Below are 15,764 nucleotides of genomic sequence, written 5' to 3'. Positions count from 1 at the left end.
GATGAAGCCATCTTATAAAAGAGTTTCATTTGGTTTACAGTTCTGGAGGGTCAGAGTCTATGATGATGGAGTGAATGAAGGTGTGGTGCCCAATGACTGGAGCTGCAGCTGAAAGCCCACATCCCTGAGAGTGTGCATCTTAGTCCGAGCCCACATCCCTGAGAGCGTGCATCCCAGTCCGAGCCCTCATCCCCGAGAGCCTGCATCTCAGCCCAAGCCCACATCCCCGAGAGCGTGCATCTCAGTCCGTAAGCTGAGAGGTCTCTCTGGAAATGGCACAAGTCTTCTGAAGCCTCAAAGCTTGCCCCCAGTGCACAACTCCAACAAGTCACACCTAATCCTTCCCTAATGCTTCCACTAACCATTGGGGACCACATATTCACATAGGGCAATGGATATTCAGTCATAACTTGCCATGACCTGCATGGCTTTGCAATGGACCTGACGGACTGAAAAGGGAATGAAAGAGGGATAGATACATGTGCATTGATGTGCGCGGTGATGGAGATGGCACCAGCAGCCTGGAAACTCAGCACGTTCATTAAATACGGTGGAGCGATGAGTTCTGTTTATTGTTTACAGATGGATGAGGAGGTGAGTTTGTTAAATATAGCAGAACGAGAAGGAAGCAGGCTTATTAATTTCAGTAGAAGGTCTCTGCAGAGGAGTGGTTTTAGGTGGCTGTCAGTCATCTGGAAGGAAGAACCTGTGGTTAATTGTTTTTGCATACACTAGTTTTAGCTACATGTCAGTTGTTCATAACATCTGTACTCAAAAGAGAAGACTTTCCTATTCTTCTCTGCCTGACCCAGAGAAGGCTTTACTATTCCCATGGGTCTGAGATATTGGGAACCTTGGCATGCCTGTGCTCACATCAACTATACACAATCACTCAGGAGTCAGCCGCTCCCCACAACAGCTGGTGCCTGTTACCTCTCCCTGTTCTGATTCACAGCATAACTTAGGAGAACAGGACTTCAACTTACTCATCAGTGTGTGTCTATTGGATTAGCTTTCTAGGAAGGCATGCGTTAGCACTGAATCTAAATCCGCTCTTCCCTGAGTCAGAGATCCTAGAGATGACTGCCTGACTGTGACTCACTTTTCTATAGGTCTAGATACTCCTCCTGTTGTGTCTAACATTGTATTATTGTGTATGTAAGTTGAGAACCCATTCCCTTGGCAACAATAACCATTTTAGTTATGATACCTCATTGTATAGTTACCATCTAATGCTAATGGTCTAACCACAGCACATTTGATATTTATGTGTAACGGGGACAGAAATGGCTGCTTTTGTGGTATTCTCATATGTCGTTTACTGAAATTGTACTCCTAAGATTTCAAGGAAGTACCCCCAGGAGGAGGAAGTTATAGTACAAAGTCTCTAGGTCCACAAAAGTTTGTTGATAGTAAAATATAACCTTTAGTTTTATTTATCTGTTTTTCAGTTTAGCAATACATAGTCATTCTCTCACAAATAATTTTAAAAACATAGAGTTGCCAAAATCCTTTCCAGCCACTTCTCTCCATTCTAGGAAGATCAGCATTTCTTCTTTAGAATGCATCTTTCAATTTTAAAAAATTGTGTTTTTATAAATATATGAATTCACAGAACATTTCAATATTTATAAATATATGAGTTCACAGAACATTCAATATTGTCTTATGTATCTTTAACACAGAAGTGTTAACAGGCATGACATATTTATTAATCTGTGTCCTGTAGATGCTCTGTACCAGGGCTTAATTTTCAATTTTTATAGTAGCATAGTATCTAGCATTTAGAATAAAATCCAAATCTTTTCCCTGATTGGAACCACAAGGTATGGCCAAACCATTTCTCATTCATTCCTCTCCAAGAATGTGGATATTCTGAGAACACCCTGAGTACATCTCACCTCTCTCTCTATGCCTTATTCACCAGGTTTATTCATGCCTCCATCTAAAAACAACCCCGTCAGAATTGCACAGTGTTTCTTTCCATCCCCTTCGTCCTTCCATCCAGCTCCATAGTTCTTGCTATGTCTGTTCACCTTAACTGGTTTTATTTACTTCTATTTTCAGTGTTTCCTCTAGCCAGCCAGAAGCACGTGTGCTGCTTTTCTGTCTCTTTCCTATCTGCAAACTTGGTTTTAAAACTTTTATTTTGTACTGTAGCTCTGAGCTACAGTACTGAAAACGGCTTGGTACTGGCATAAAAACAGAGAAGTCGACCAATGGAATAGAATAGAAGACCCTGACTTTAGCCCACAAACCTATGAACACCTGATTTTCGATAAAGGAGCTAAAAGTATACAATGGAAAAAAGAGAGCATCTTCAACAAATTGTGCTGGCAAAACTGGAAGTCAATCTGTAGAAGAATGAAAATAGATTCATATCTATCACCATGCACAAAACTCAAGTCCAAATGGATTAAAGACCTCAATATCAGTCTGAACACACTGAACCTGATAGAAGAGAAAGTGGGAAGTACTCTACAACACATGGGCACAGGAGAACACTTCCTACGTATAACCCCAGCAGCACAAACACTAAGGGCATCATTGAATAAATGGGACCTCCTGAGACTGAGAAGCTTCTGTAAAGCAAAGGACACTGTCACTAAGACAGAAAGGCAACCCACTGACTGGGAGAAGATCTTCACCAACCCCGCAACTGACAAAGGTCTGATATCCAAAATATACAAAGAACTCAAGAAATTAGACCGTAAAAGGTTAATCAATCCAATTATAAAATGGGGCACTGAGCTGAACAGAGACTTTTCAACAGAAGAAGTTCAAATGGCCAAAAGACACTTAAGATTGTGCTCAACTTCCTTAGCAATCAGGGAAATGCAAATCAAGACAACATTAAGATACCATCTTACACCGGTCAGAATGGCTAAAATCAAAAACACCAATGATAGCCTCTGCTGGAGAGGTTGTGGAGAAAGGGGCACTCTCATCCATTGCTGGTGGGAATGCAAACTTGTGCAACCACTTTGGAAAGCAGTGTGGCGGTTTCTCAGGAAAGGCGGGTTCAACCTACCTCTCGACCCAGCAATACCACTATTGGGAATATACCCAAGAGATGCCCAAACATACAACAAAAGTATATGCTCAACTATGTTCATAGCAGCATTGTTTGTAATAGCCAGAACCTGGAAACAACCTAGATGTCCTTCAATGGAAGAATGGATGAAGAAAGTATGGAATATATACATATTAGAGTACTACTCAGCAGTAAAAAACAATGACTTCTTGAATTTTGCATACAAATGGACGGAAATAGAAAACACTATCCTGAATGAGATAAGCCAGACCCAAAAAGAGGAACATGGGATGTACTCACTCATATTTGGTTTCTAGCCATAAATAAAGGACATTGAGACTATAATTCGTGATTCTAGAGAAGCTAAATAAGAAGGTGAACCCAAAGAAAAACATATAAGCATCCCCCTGAATATTAACCTTCATCAGGCGATGAAAGAAGACAGAGACAGAGACCAACATTGGAGCACTGGACTGAAGTCTCACGATCCAAAGGAGGAGCAGAAGGACAAAGAGCATGAGCAAGGAACTCAGGACCGCGAGGGGTGCACCCACACACTGAGGCAATGGGGATGTTCTATCGGGAACTCACCAAGGCCAGCTGGCCGGGGACTGAAAAAGCATGGGACAAAACCGGTCTCGCTGAACATAATGGACAATGAGGACTACTGAGAACTGAAGAACAATGGCAATGGGTTCTTGATCCTATTGCACGTAATGGCTTTGTGGGAGCCCAGGTAGTTTGGATGCTCACCTTAATAGACCTGGATGGAGGTGGGTGGTCCTTGGACCTCCCACAGGGCAGAGAAACCTGCTTGCTCTTTGGGCTGAGGAGGAAGGAAGACTTGATTGGGGGAGGGGGAGGGAATGGGAGGTGGTGGCGGGGAAGAGGCAGAAATCTTTAATAATTAAATAAATTAATTAATAAAAAAAACTTGTATTTTGGTAGTATTTTTACAGTAGTTTATATATAATTTTTTAAAGTATTTACAATGCTGTATTCTTATAATTTTATAGAATTTGTTTCCAGACTGTGTTCACTGGTACATTCTTAGGGCTCAAGGGAGTGACTTGTGCACAATAAGCATCTGTGAAAAACCATGTGACCAGCATAAAACTTTACTCAGGGGCCAGCAAGACGGCATAGTAAGTCAACGTGTTTCTTGGTAAGCCTGATGATTTGAGTTTGATCTCCAGTTGTGGAAGGAGAGACCAAACTGTTTCACGTTGTCCTCTGACTCCCATTTACTTGTCATGGCAAACGGCAAGTGACAAGTACACCCTGCCCCAAACACACACACACACACACACCCCGAATAAATGCTTTTTTGAAAAGAACCTTTGTCATTTCCAAAGCCACACGATGACAGTGAATATTCTAATATGTCTATTTATTTACACATGTACACACACTGGCTTGTACAGAGAGGACACTTTGATAATAGGAATCCTTGTGTCAGTATGTGCCCTCATTTACAATTTCAATATAAAAGGAAAAATAGCCATTCAAATAGCATGCGTCACTGTGTATTACCCCTCCGGGGGCGCCCCTGTTTTCCCACATTCTCGGAAGCGCTATTCTAGTGAAGGAACTTTGAAGGTTTTTTTTTTCTATGTTTTTGTGAAACTGACATGTGTGGTTCCAGGAAGGAAGGAAAAAATATGACAGATTAGTGAACTATTAATTTCTCCCTTAAATTTATTCATTCTCTTTAGTTTTCCTTGATTTATGAACCAACTTAAAGAGCCCCACGCAGTGTGGAGTGATAGGAAAGTCAGCGTTTCTCCGTCTGCGTGGCTTCAGTGACCACCCGTGAGAATGACTGATCCTCCTCGCCTTTTCTCTTTCGTTTGTTTAGTTTCAAGCAGAAATTGTATACGTTTATGTAACAAGGTAGGATGTAATGACACATATACATTGTGGAATGATTAAATCAGCGATCAGCATATCTGTCGTTCACACTCATTTTTTTTTTTTTGAGACTCTTACGGTTTGTGCTTTTGGCGACTCTGAAATATACGGGCCATTATTATTAACTGCAGTCTCTGTGGTATGGAATTCTCTTAGCTACAAGTTACTGAGTCAAACACGTCTCGGGGTTTGTTGTCCACGTGCTGTCAGCTTTGTTTGCCTTGGGAAGGAGGATTAAGCCTTAACTGATCTTGTCATTCTGTTGATATTTTGTCTCCTTTCATAGAGGTGAAGGAAGATGGTATACGGTTTAATAGTTCAGAAGTGGTTGCATTCCTGAATCGGTCTTTTGTCTTCTTGTGACTTTTTCTGTTCCCAGTGATTGAATTATATATGCATTATAAGGGATTTAATAACCTTTTCATTGTTTCTGTAGCATGGAATTCTCTTGTCCTTGAAAAAGTGTAGATATGAATGGTTAAATTAGTTTCCTATCTTGTGTGTGTGAGCATGTGTGTGCATTCATGTGTGTGGTGCACATGTTTAGAGACCACGTTAGGCATTGTTCCTCAAGTTCCATCTTGTTTGGGAACTTTTTAATGTGCGTAGTGTATTTTGTGCCAATTTTCATAATATATTTTTCTAAATATTAATTTTTTATTTAATTAATATATCACATTATATTTTGATCATATTCTTTCCCTTCCCTCAAGACCTTTCAGATCCTCCCCACTTTCCTAATCAGCCAACTTTATGTTCTCTGCTTCTCTATAAAAATTAGAAAAACAGCAAAAAATGAAAATACAAACAAAAAGAAATAAAATTAGTAAAACAAAAATAAAATAAAAAACAAAAACTATATATACACACACAATGTGGAGTCTTCTTTGTGTTGGACAACTAAGCCAGGGCACGGGGCCTGTCTAGAGTATTGTTGATCTCCCCAGTGACATTCCTTTGGTGAAAACTGATTTTCCCTTTCCCAGCAAGTATCAGTTGCAAATAGCCTCTCAGTCAGAGATGAGACATTGTGTCCTCTTTTCTTTCTCAGTCTGGTTTGAGCCTGGCTAGGCCTCCTGTGTGCTGCAGCACTCTCTGTGGGTTTATGAGTGCATCCGCCCTGCTTTGTCTCTATCTCCTCTGACATTTTTCCTCCTCCTCTCCCTTCTCTCTCCATCCCTCCTCCTACTGTTTTTGAGATAGGGCTTCCCTTTATAGCCCTGGCTGTCCTGGAACTCAGATTGGCCTCACACTCAGAGATCTGCCCGCCTCTGCCTCCCAAGTGCTAGGATTAAAGATGTGCGCCACTGCACCCAGTCTTTCTACTTCCCCTTTTGCATAGATCCTTGAGCCTTGAGGGGAGGGCCTTGATAAAGACGGCTCCTTTAGGGCTGAGTGCTCCAAACTCCCACTCTCTGCATACTGTCCTGCTGTGGATCACGGTGTTAATTCCCACTGACTGCAAGAAGCTTCTCTGATGACGGCTGAGTGATGATCCGATCTATGGATACAGCAGTGTGTCTGTCAGTAAGAGTCATTTCTTTCCTATGCTTCCTTTGCAGAATGATAGCTTTCCCTAGGCCTGTCTATGACCTGTCTAATCTCAGGTCGCTGGCCACGTTAGCAGTGTCAGGTATGGGTTCCGTCTCATGGAGTGGTCTTAAATCCAGTAAAAAGTGGCGGATTCCTCTGAGGGCACGGTCTCACTGCCGCACCAGTCTGGCTTACAGGCAGGTCTCCGTCGTAAGCTGCAGGGTTTGCCGCGGGGGTGACACTCATTATTTTCTTTTCTCCTCCTGAAGCATGCAAGGCACCTTGTAGCACCATGAACACTAGTCAGTAGGGGTGAAGCTTCTAGTTGGGCACCAACAGTTTCTTTAGGATTGATGACATAAGTGGTGTCTTCAGTGATGGGGACTTACCATCAGGTAATGGAGGATAACCAATAGCCTTCACCATAGCCTGTGATGTTTAGGAGGATCTTCTATGGGATTTATTTCGCCTAAATTTCAACAGGATGTAACTTATTCCTGGCACAGGAGGTTTAATTTCATGGTATCAGATGTCTAGTTGGAGTGTAGTCTCCCCTGTTATTTGATGATGTCATTTAGATTCCTTTCCTAGGTGCTTCTATTTTAGGGAGCTTCTGCAGCAGTCGGCTCCCGAGCAGCTTTCCCCAAGACCTTCGGTGCCAGCTGTCCCTCCCCATCCTCTCTAGATGTGAAAACTTAAGTGGATAAAGCTTCTCAGTGCTATCCTAATTTTTTTTTTTTTTACAAAACAGTCTTCCTGATTTTTTTTTTCTAACATAGTTTTCTATTCCCTATTTGCATCTTTTTCCTTTTTAAAATGTAGACCTTTCGAGCCATCTGGATTTTATGTAAATAGTTCTATTTTTGTGGTGGCAAATAACCTGGTTAAAAAAAATACCAATTTGACTGGAAAAACACCGACATTGACCAAATCTGAATTGGTTTTGGTTGCAGACACTAGCTGTTTCTCTTCTTCTAGTGGAAGACTTGCAAATTTAATACACATTTAAACTTATATTTCACTTTTCATAAGAGGTATCCATTTAGCAGCTACCGTCTCCCTCTTCAAGACCATGGTTTTCACATTATTTTAATTTCCTTTTCTCTGTATTTCCTTGACATTTTTCCTATTGTTCTCATTTGCGATTTGACTGATAAATTGTTATTGCAGTCTTTGAAAGCTGCAACAAAAGCTTATTTGCAATAACCATGTATGTGGCTGATTTCTTTGTCCATCGCTACATCTATGTTTTGTCTGCCCCTTGCATCCAGTTTTTATTTTACTTTAATTCCTCCTGTAGTACTTTTTTTCCAGATGTTGCCTGAGGTGATAACTTAGTCTCACATACCTGAAAATGCCATTTTGTTTTTAAATACACAATGTCCATTGGAAGTTAAAATGTGCTTTCAGAGTACTGTATTTCATACCTTTAAACACATGTTTTCACTGTCTGCTCCTATCGACGTTATTAATGGTGCCGTTCAGTTTTAGTGTTAGCTGTTTCGTGCTGTTCCCTTCTCTCTGGCCTCACTCATGCCTTTGACTGTGAGGGTCAGGGGCTCACAGTTGTGTTTAAGACGTGTTCTGCTGAGTTTATTCAAGCAGGCCCTTCACTCTGCACTCACGATTTCTACTTCCAGATACTGTTAGTACATAAATGCTTAAACATTTAGAACTATCTTATACGTTTCTATTTTCTTTCAAGTCATGTTGATTTATATTTTTTTATTGCATTCTGGAATACAACAATATTTACCCTCCACTGATTGATAGTGTGCTCTCCAAAGCTCTGCTGTCTCCCTTGAAGCTGTCTCTGATTTTAAATTTAGCATTTACAATCTGTCACTTAAATAGTCCCTTGGGATGGTTTTGGGAGGAAACCCTTGGTGAGTTTTGCTTCATCATTTTGACCCTGCCTTCCTTAAGCACTTTAGGTTATAATGGTAACTTTTCTTTCATAAATGTAGGTAAACACAAGTGATGTTAAAGGCGGAAGTTTCCCTTCTGGAAGAAAAAAAAGCTGTGAAGGTTTTATTCCTAGCTGTCGTTCTTTTGCCATTAGCGGTTTAGCTTCTTTTACCTACGAAGTCTATAAGCAACTTGGTCTTCAAACTACACATGCAGTTTGCTACCACTTCTCTGTGGACAGCAACTTGAGGATTGATCATTTTAGATGAAAACCTCCACCGGACTGATTTCTGTCCTCCGTTGCATCCCTACCCCGTGATATGCTACTGGGAACGTTACACATGTTTATATATCAGTAAGATGCTGGCCCAGAGAGGCCTGTTCTTTTCTGAGGGGCAAAAGAGGAGGAGTGGATCTGGGGGAGGGGAAGGAGGAGTGAGAACTGGGAGGAGCAGAGGGAGGGGAAATTGCTCGGGATGTATTGTTTGAGAGAAGAATTAAGAAAAAGAAGGTGTTGGCACAGGGCAGATGAATTCTGAGAAACTGATTTTACAGACCAAAGACGTCGCTTGAATGGTAGTGGCATTTGAATTCTGGTGGTTTATTGTGGTTTCTAAGGCCACAGGAATGGAACCACTCAAGATGGAGCCCATTAAAGGTAGAACATGGCCTTGACTTGATCTTGTAGCAGTTGGCTGGAAGACTATCCATTGACTCAAATTCTGGCATCAGTTATGTTGTGTCATAAAACATTAGGGTCGCCATTCATCACTGAGAACACACAGCAAATTTCCTGGGACTCTAAGTGATGTTAAACTCAGCCAATTGCTCATCACAGTTTCAACGGATTTGTAGACATTTTATCTTTACTTCTCCTGGGAACTTCCTGTGAAAGCTTCCCTCCATAAGGGACATCATGTCCACAGTTCGGAAGGAGCAACGCTAGTCGATATCACCTTACAGCTGATCTAGATGTTGTAACAACAGAGCTGGTCGTGAAATCAGTCACATTTCCCCCTCTAAGTTGATGTCTTACAGCTTCTTGTGTGTCTCAACTGTGCTGCTACTCGGCATGATCCCATCCATATCATTGTTGATGCCCAGAGGACCAAATGATTGTATTCTGTTTCTTAGCAGTAAGGGCATCAAATCTGCTGAGAGCATAATTGGCACACAAATATAAAAGTTGTGACCTTGGGAACTTTTCAATAAAGTATTAGCAGAAGCAACGCTTGGTTATTTCTCAGGCACAGTTAATGATTATTTGATCATTTTGGTATGTGGTGTAACTTGGAAAAAAGGAGAGCTAATAGATGATAAATTTCCCTTTTTCGAACTTAAAGAGTTAACTGATTCTATTAGTTTATGTTGCAGTAACTAGAATGGTATTTTAAGGTATTTTCTCAATAGGTCTTATTGCTGTTACAATTCTAGTGTTCTTCACAGGGGCTTTTCCTTTTGCCTCCAGTCTGGAGAAATGATTCTGGGTCTGTGCAGATGGCACAGGGAAGACTTATGTGGTCATGCTAAAGCCACCACCGACCCCTGGGCAGTTTCATAGACCTGCCTTTTCTTTCAGATGGACACTAGCTGGGATCTATGATATAGCTGCATTTTATAATTTTACACAATAATGTGTTTTCATATGAAATGAAAATAAACAATTGTAACTCTTTTTACACTGAACCTTAAATAATCCAGAATAATTTGGGGAAAAGCTATTTGCAAACATGAAAGACTAAAAAGCTCAACGAAATATATTTTTATAACACTGACATATACATACTCACTCATAAAGTCATATGTACTGTATTATATGGATTCATATATGTGTGCATACATAGAATAGATGCACACAGACGTGTACACACACGGAATTGCTGGGTCTGTGTAAATAAGTGCGTAGCCGACAGAACTAAGCATACAGCATCTGTGCAGTACACCAGGCAATGTGTGCAGTTCATGAGCAGACCAGGGAACAATGCTGTGCACCGCTGAGTGCACACTTTTTATTTAACAGTTGAATTTATTACAGTGAGTCTCAAGGAGAGGGGTTTTATAAATGTTTATTTCTGAGCAAGACTTACTAGGTATCTCTAAGGGGATTTTTGCCTCATTAAAATCACAAACCAATAATCCCCGCTCAGTTCTTTTCTTCCAAAGAATCAGGCAGAAAACAACAACAACAACAACAACAACAGACTGTTTTAAGTGATCGTAGAAAAATTCCAACCTACTTAGAAAATTATTGTTTCTTTTCTATTTGAAAGGGGTCTTTGAAAGGATTGAAAATGCTGTATTGTCTGACACCAATTCAATGGCACCATGATACTGCCACATAATTTGGGGGGGAGAATTCTGGAAGTGTTCTAGGGTTTAGCACCCCCAAATCACTGCCTTGGTATACATGGCATCTCTTGGAGTTAACAGCATGAGAGACCCATTCAGAAAGGAGAATTTGTGCAATTTATTTGAATGAAATCCAGTTTGTACCACTGAGTTTTCTTTGTCTGAAGTAGCTTCAGTCATAGTTTAAAGTGATTGAATCTTGACTTCAGAACTTAAGGTCGAATAACAGATGCTGCAGAGAAAAGACTGAAGCCAGGTAGGGTTCAGAGCTGTCAGGGTTCCTGGCCCAGGATATAGTTCATTATGAGAAACCCTGCCTGAGCCACTTGGAAAGATGAGCTCTGTCACCATAGCAACACCAGGACCACTTCTGCAGATCTTAGTGGTTCCTGCCAATCAGCTTCAGCCCTGAACCATCAAATCCACTTATAATGATGCCAGATGCTACATACTCAAGGATGTACAAACCATGCCCAGATGTGCCACAGGCAGAGAAGGAGTAATTTTTTGTCTCTAAAAAATTTCTTTTTCTTCCTTTCTATGATAGAAAATAATTGCAAGATCTAACTATTGTACTGGTGTCAAAAAAACCCAATTATTTTAGTAAACTCCAATTTATGTTACTAATTAACTGTTTATCTTTCAGGACTCATGAATAACAAATTTCACACCTAAAGTATGAATATTGTATTTTTGTTGCACTCAATCTATGCACAGATGCATGAGTGTGTATGTCATTTTGCACACATTTTCTAATATATTTTTAGTACCTTATTAGCTAGATTTGTATGCTATTTATCCTTCAAGGCTGCTGTATTAGAGACCCAGAGTTCAGTTAGACAGTCAGTCTGTGTTTGTCAGTCAATCTGGAATGGCTACGTTGAATGGATTAAACAGACTTTCCCGAGGTGGACGAGCTCGCTGGTCACTGGAAAATGGTAGAATAAGAACTCAGAGCAGAACTGAGCTTAGGAAGTCTTGAGACTGAGTTCCCAACTTTATCTGTGTAGTTTATAAACACCAGTGGGTTTCATAAAAAGCACCAGAATGTGTGGTTTTGTGTATGCGGCAGTGGCTTACTAGTGAAATGGGACACTCCCCGAAGTCACTGTTGGGGTCGGAGGGTAGGCACTGAAGCAGATCAAGCTTTGAAGTGATTTTTCTGATAGAAGAGCAGCAGGTGGCTATTTATGAGATGACAGGTTAGCATCTGTCTTAGAAGCCATCTTTAGCATGTCTTTATACTGACGCAGAGCCTTCCAAAAGCAACGAACAAACACGAGCATGCCTTCCAAGGAAGAAAACAAATGAAATCACTGAAATTCCTTTTTGTTTGAGACTCAAGCCTCTCAGTTACATGACCTACTTACTCATCAGGTTAGGAGCAACCTCCAAAGCTCTTCTCTTTAATACTTCTTTCCCTCTATAGTGTTGCCTTCTTACAATTAAAGGACTTACAGATGATCAAACACTTGATAAAGAAAAGCAAACACTCCCAAAGTCTAAATACAGTTGTTTCTACAGGAAAACCAACTGTTCTGTTAAAATTCGAGGCGGACTGACCTAGATCTATAAACTGAAAGGTTTGCCAAGACACGTGCAGCCGTGTAAACCTCCGAGATGTGGGTTATTTAAACAGATGGTAACTCTGTCACAGTGAGCACTATATGCAAATTGACAGCCAGCAGAACTCTAGGGGAAGCAGGCTAGAGAGGAAGTACAATCTCACCGTGAACCTCTGAGAATTTTAATTAAAACACAGAGTGGAAACTTAGAGTGCTTGGATATACTTCTTCAGAATATTAATTGAATATTAGTATTGGTTGGATTGTTGTTAAGATACCTGTCCTGGGGAGGCCCAGGGGGTTTGTGGAGGCTGCTTTTGCTAAGTTTTGGGTGTGTCTTGGCCATGCTATTTCTATACTCTTATACGTGATCTGGTGGGAACAAGTAAGACAGAGGTAATGCTTTGCTGTGTTCCAGATGTTGGCAAAGGAGGTTGAGGTGTTTCCTTTCTTTGTTTTCTGTGTCACTGTTCTGTAGCTGAGATACTGTTTGGCAGGTGTCAAGACACAAAAGGGAGGCTTCATGATCCTTGTGCCTGGAAGTCCAGTCATTGCTAAGAGTGGCGTGTTGAACAGTCCTATGGTCTTGCTCTAGGATCTGTTCCCAGAGATGAGCTGTTATTCTGTCCCCCAGCAGTGATGCCATGAGAGCTTTTATCCTGTCTTTATAACTTAGAAGGCAATAAAGTTCCATTACTGCATCCCAATTGTTTTCAATGACATTCATGAATTTTCTGAGCATGCAGGAAAGGAAGTGAGCGTTCACGTGCCATTGCAGATAGAGGTCAACCAATGACTTGTAGGAGTCTGGTCTCTCTTTCTGCTGTGGGTTCTAGGGACTGAACACAAGTGATCAGGCTTAACTGCGAACTTCTTTATTCATTGAGCCATCTTGCCAGCCCCTAGAATCCAACCTGAACTGAGAGAGCGTGCAGAATAAAGTAGAGCAACTTCCTACCTCTACCCCAACCTGTGTTCAATCTTACATAATTCTTCTTTCTGAACTGTAAAACGCACACCTCATTTATCTTTCCATAGAAGGAAGATGAAAGTAATGTTTCAAATGGAAGGAGTTGAGCCCACCCTTACGTAACCAAGGGAACTCTGCTGGAAAATGGGAAGATTGAGATGTATGAACTAAGGATTTCCTTTGGGAAAGCAAATGATAAGGGTTTAAAGCATGTTCATAAATTATGTAGGAACTCGTGGTGGCTGTGTTTACCTACTCAAGACTCACAGAAGATCAAGGCAGTTAAAAGTTTGAGCATTAAAAAAAAAAAGAAATTGTTAAAAATAAATTCAACACCCGCTCCTAACAGAGGAGTTAGTGGCAGGTAATGGTTGTTGCAGGAGCAGGGTCATATTTCTTTGGGGACACTGGGGGCGTGTCTACTGGCTAGTGCCCGTGTCCTAGTGGGTGCCCATAGCCATGTGCATATGATCAACAGTATTGGACTTTGGGTTATCAATAAATAAAGAACAGACAAATAATTTTGAAAGGCGTACATGATGGGCTAGAAAGATGGCTCAGTGGTTAAGAACATTCATTCTTCTCTTGGAGATCCTGGCATTTGTTCCTAGCACTAACATTTGGTGACTCATGCCCGCCTGGTAACTCAAGTTCTAGGGGCTCCAATATCTTCTAGCCTATACCGCACACGGTAGACATAAACTCGTGCAAACATACACGCATACAGACATAAAAGTAAATAAATGAAACTTTTAGATATGATCAAGATATTTTGTATACATGTATAAAATTTTAAAGACTAAGAAGTGCTATTAGAAGAAGATTAGGTGGAAGTGGATATTTCTCACAAAGTGCTATTGACAAGAAATTTTCTGTTATCACAACAACAACTTTATTACATTATTTTTTTCTTTCAAAGAGAGAGTTAAAGGACAAACAGACGCAGCTATGTGGCTAATACCACTTCAGGGGTAGAAAGAGGGACAATCAAGTTGCTACAGCATTTAAGTACAATTGTGAATAATTCCCTAGTTATTTTACTTTTGAAAGCTTGAAGGCTAGTGTGGAAAATGAAAGCATTTTAACTACAATTCTAAGAAAAAAATAGTTTCATTATTCATTTAGTGAGATTTGTATATGTGTATGGTTTACTTTTGGTTAGTTTATCATAGTAAATATTGCCCGTACAAACATCAGACAGCTTCCTCCCCAAAGTAGGATTCTTCAGAGAAGAGGGTGCCATAAGGTTTTAAGAGCCAAAGGGATGAATGACAAAAGTGAATCTGTGTTCAGAACACAAACATGACAGTTGCTGGTATGAACTCACATCATCTGTGGCAGCGTGCCAGAGACCCACACAAGCTCAAGTCAGGAAAGGTGGAAGGAGGAGCTGGTCACAAAGTCTCACAGAGGAGCTATGACAGCAGGAGAGTCATTTTCTTCAGGAATCTGCTCAACTGACTTCTCATGCTCTATCATATGGCCCGACACCAATAGATGTGCCGGTACATCTCCATACAAATGCCGGTACATCTCCATACATGTGCTGGTACATCTCCATACATTTGCCGGTACATCTCCATACATGTGCCGGTACATCTCCATACATGTGCTGATACATCTCCATACATATGCCGGTATGTATCCATACAGATGCCGGCACGTATTCATATATGTGCTGTGTGGAGAAACAAACAAACCGCCATGATTTTGGGAGAGAATAGTGGTAGTGGGGACAGGAAGGGAGTTAGAGTAGAGAGGGTGGGGAGTGGAGGTAATCAGTGTACCTTGTATGCATGTACAAAATTCTCAAACAATCAAATGGATCCATTAAAATTAAACACCCTTCATATTTGATAGCTGTAGTAATGAGGTGGGCAGGCCTGCTTTTCGTCCTGCCCAACTCCTGCATGGCTAGCTTAACACCCGAAATAACAACACACAAACTGTATTCATTTAAACACTGCCTGGCCCATTAGTTTCAGCCTCTTATTGGATAACTCTCACATCTTGATTAACCCATTTCTAATAATCTGTGTAGCACTACGGGGTGGTGGCTTACCGGGAAAGATTCAGCATGTCTGACCTGGCGGCTGGCTCCATGGCGTCTGCTCCAGAGAGGAGAGGCATGGCGATTGCCTCACTTCCCTCTTCCTCCCAGCATTCTGTTCTCTCTACTCCACCCACCTAAGGGCTGGCCTATCAAATGGCCAAGGCAGTTTCTTTATTAACCAATGAAATCAACACAAAACAGAAGATCCTCCCCCATCAGATAGCTTTTTCTTTTTCCTGCATATATGCTTTAACTAATGGTTGCCTAAAGTGAACATAAAATGTTTTTTGTTTTTTATTTTCTTCTTAAGACAAAGTGCTTGACTGGAAAATATATTGTTGCTAAAAAGTCATAAGCATGGAGATGGAGTTAAAATGCTTGCGTCAGGACGCATCTTGTGCAAAAGAAGCTGACCTTACATATTTATTTGATTACTACCTT

General features: G+C 40.9%; 1 protein-coding gene across 1 annotated transcript in view; it reads left to right on the top strand.

The window, feature by feature from the left end:
- Positions 1–15,764, top strand: part of Camk4 (calcium/calmodulin dependent protein kinase IV) — a 219,253-nt gene that overhangs the window by 56,516 nt on the left and 146,973 nt on the right. The window lies entirely within an intron of this gene.

The sequence above is a fragment of the Chionomys nivalis genome, chromosome 14 (genome assembly GCF_950005125.1).
Source record: "Chionomys nivalis chromosome 14, mChiNiv1.1, whole genome shotgun sequence".
Taxonomy (NCBI): domain Eukaryota; kingdom Metazoa; phylum Chordata; class Mammalia; order Rodentia; family Cricetidae; genus Chionomys; species Chionomys nivalis.
This window is presented reverse-complemented; position numbering and strand designations above follow the sequence as displayed.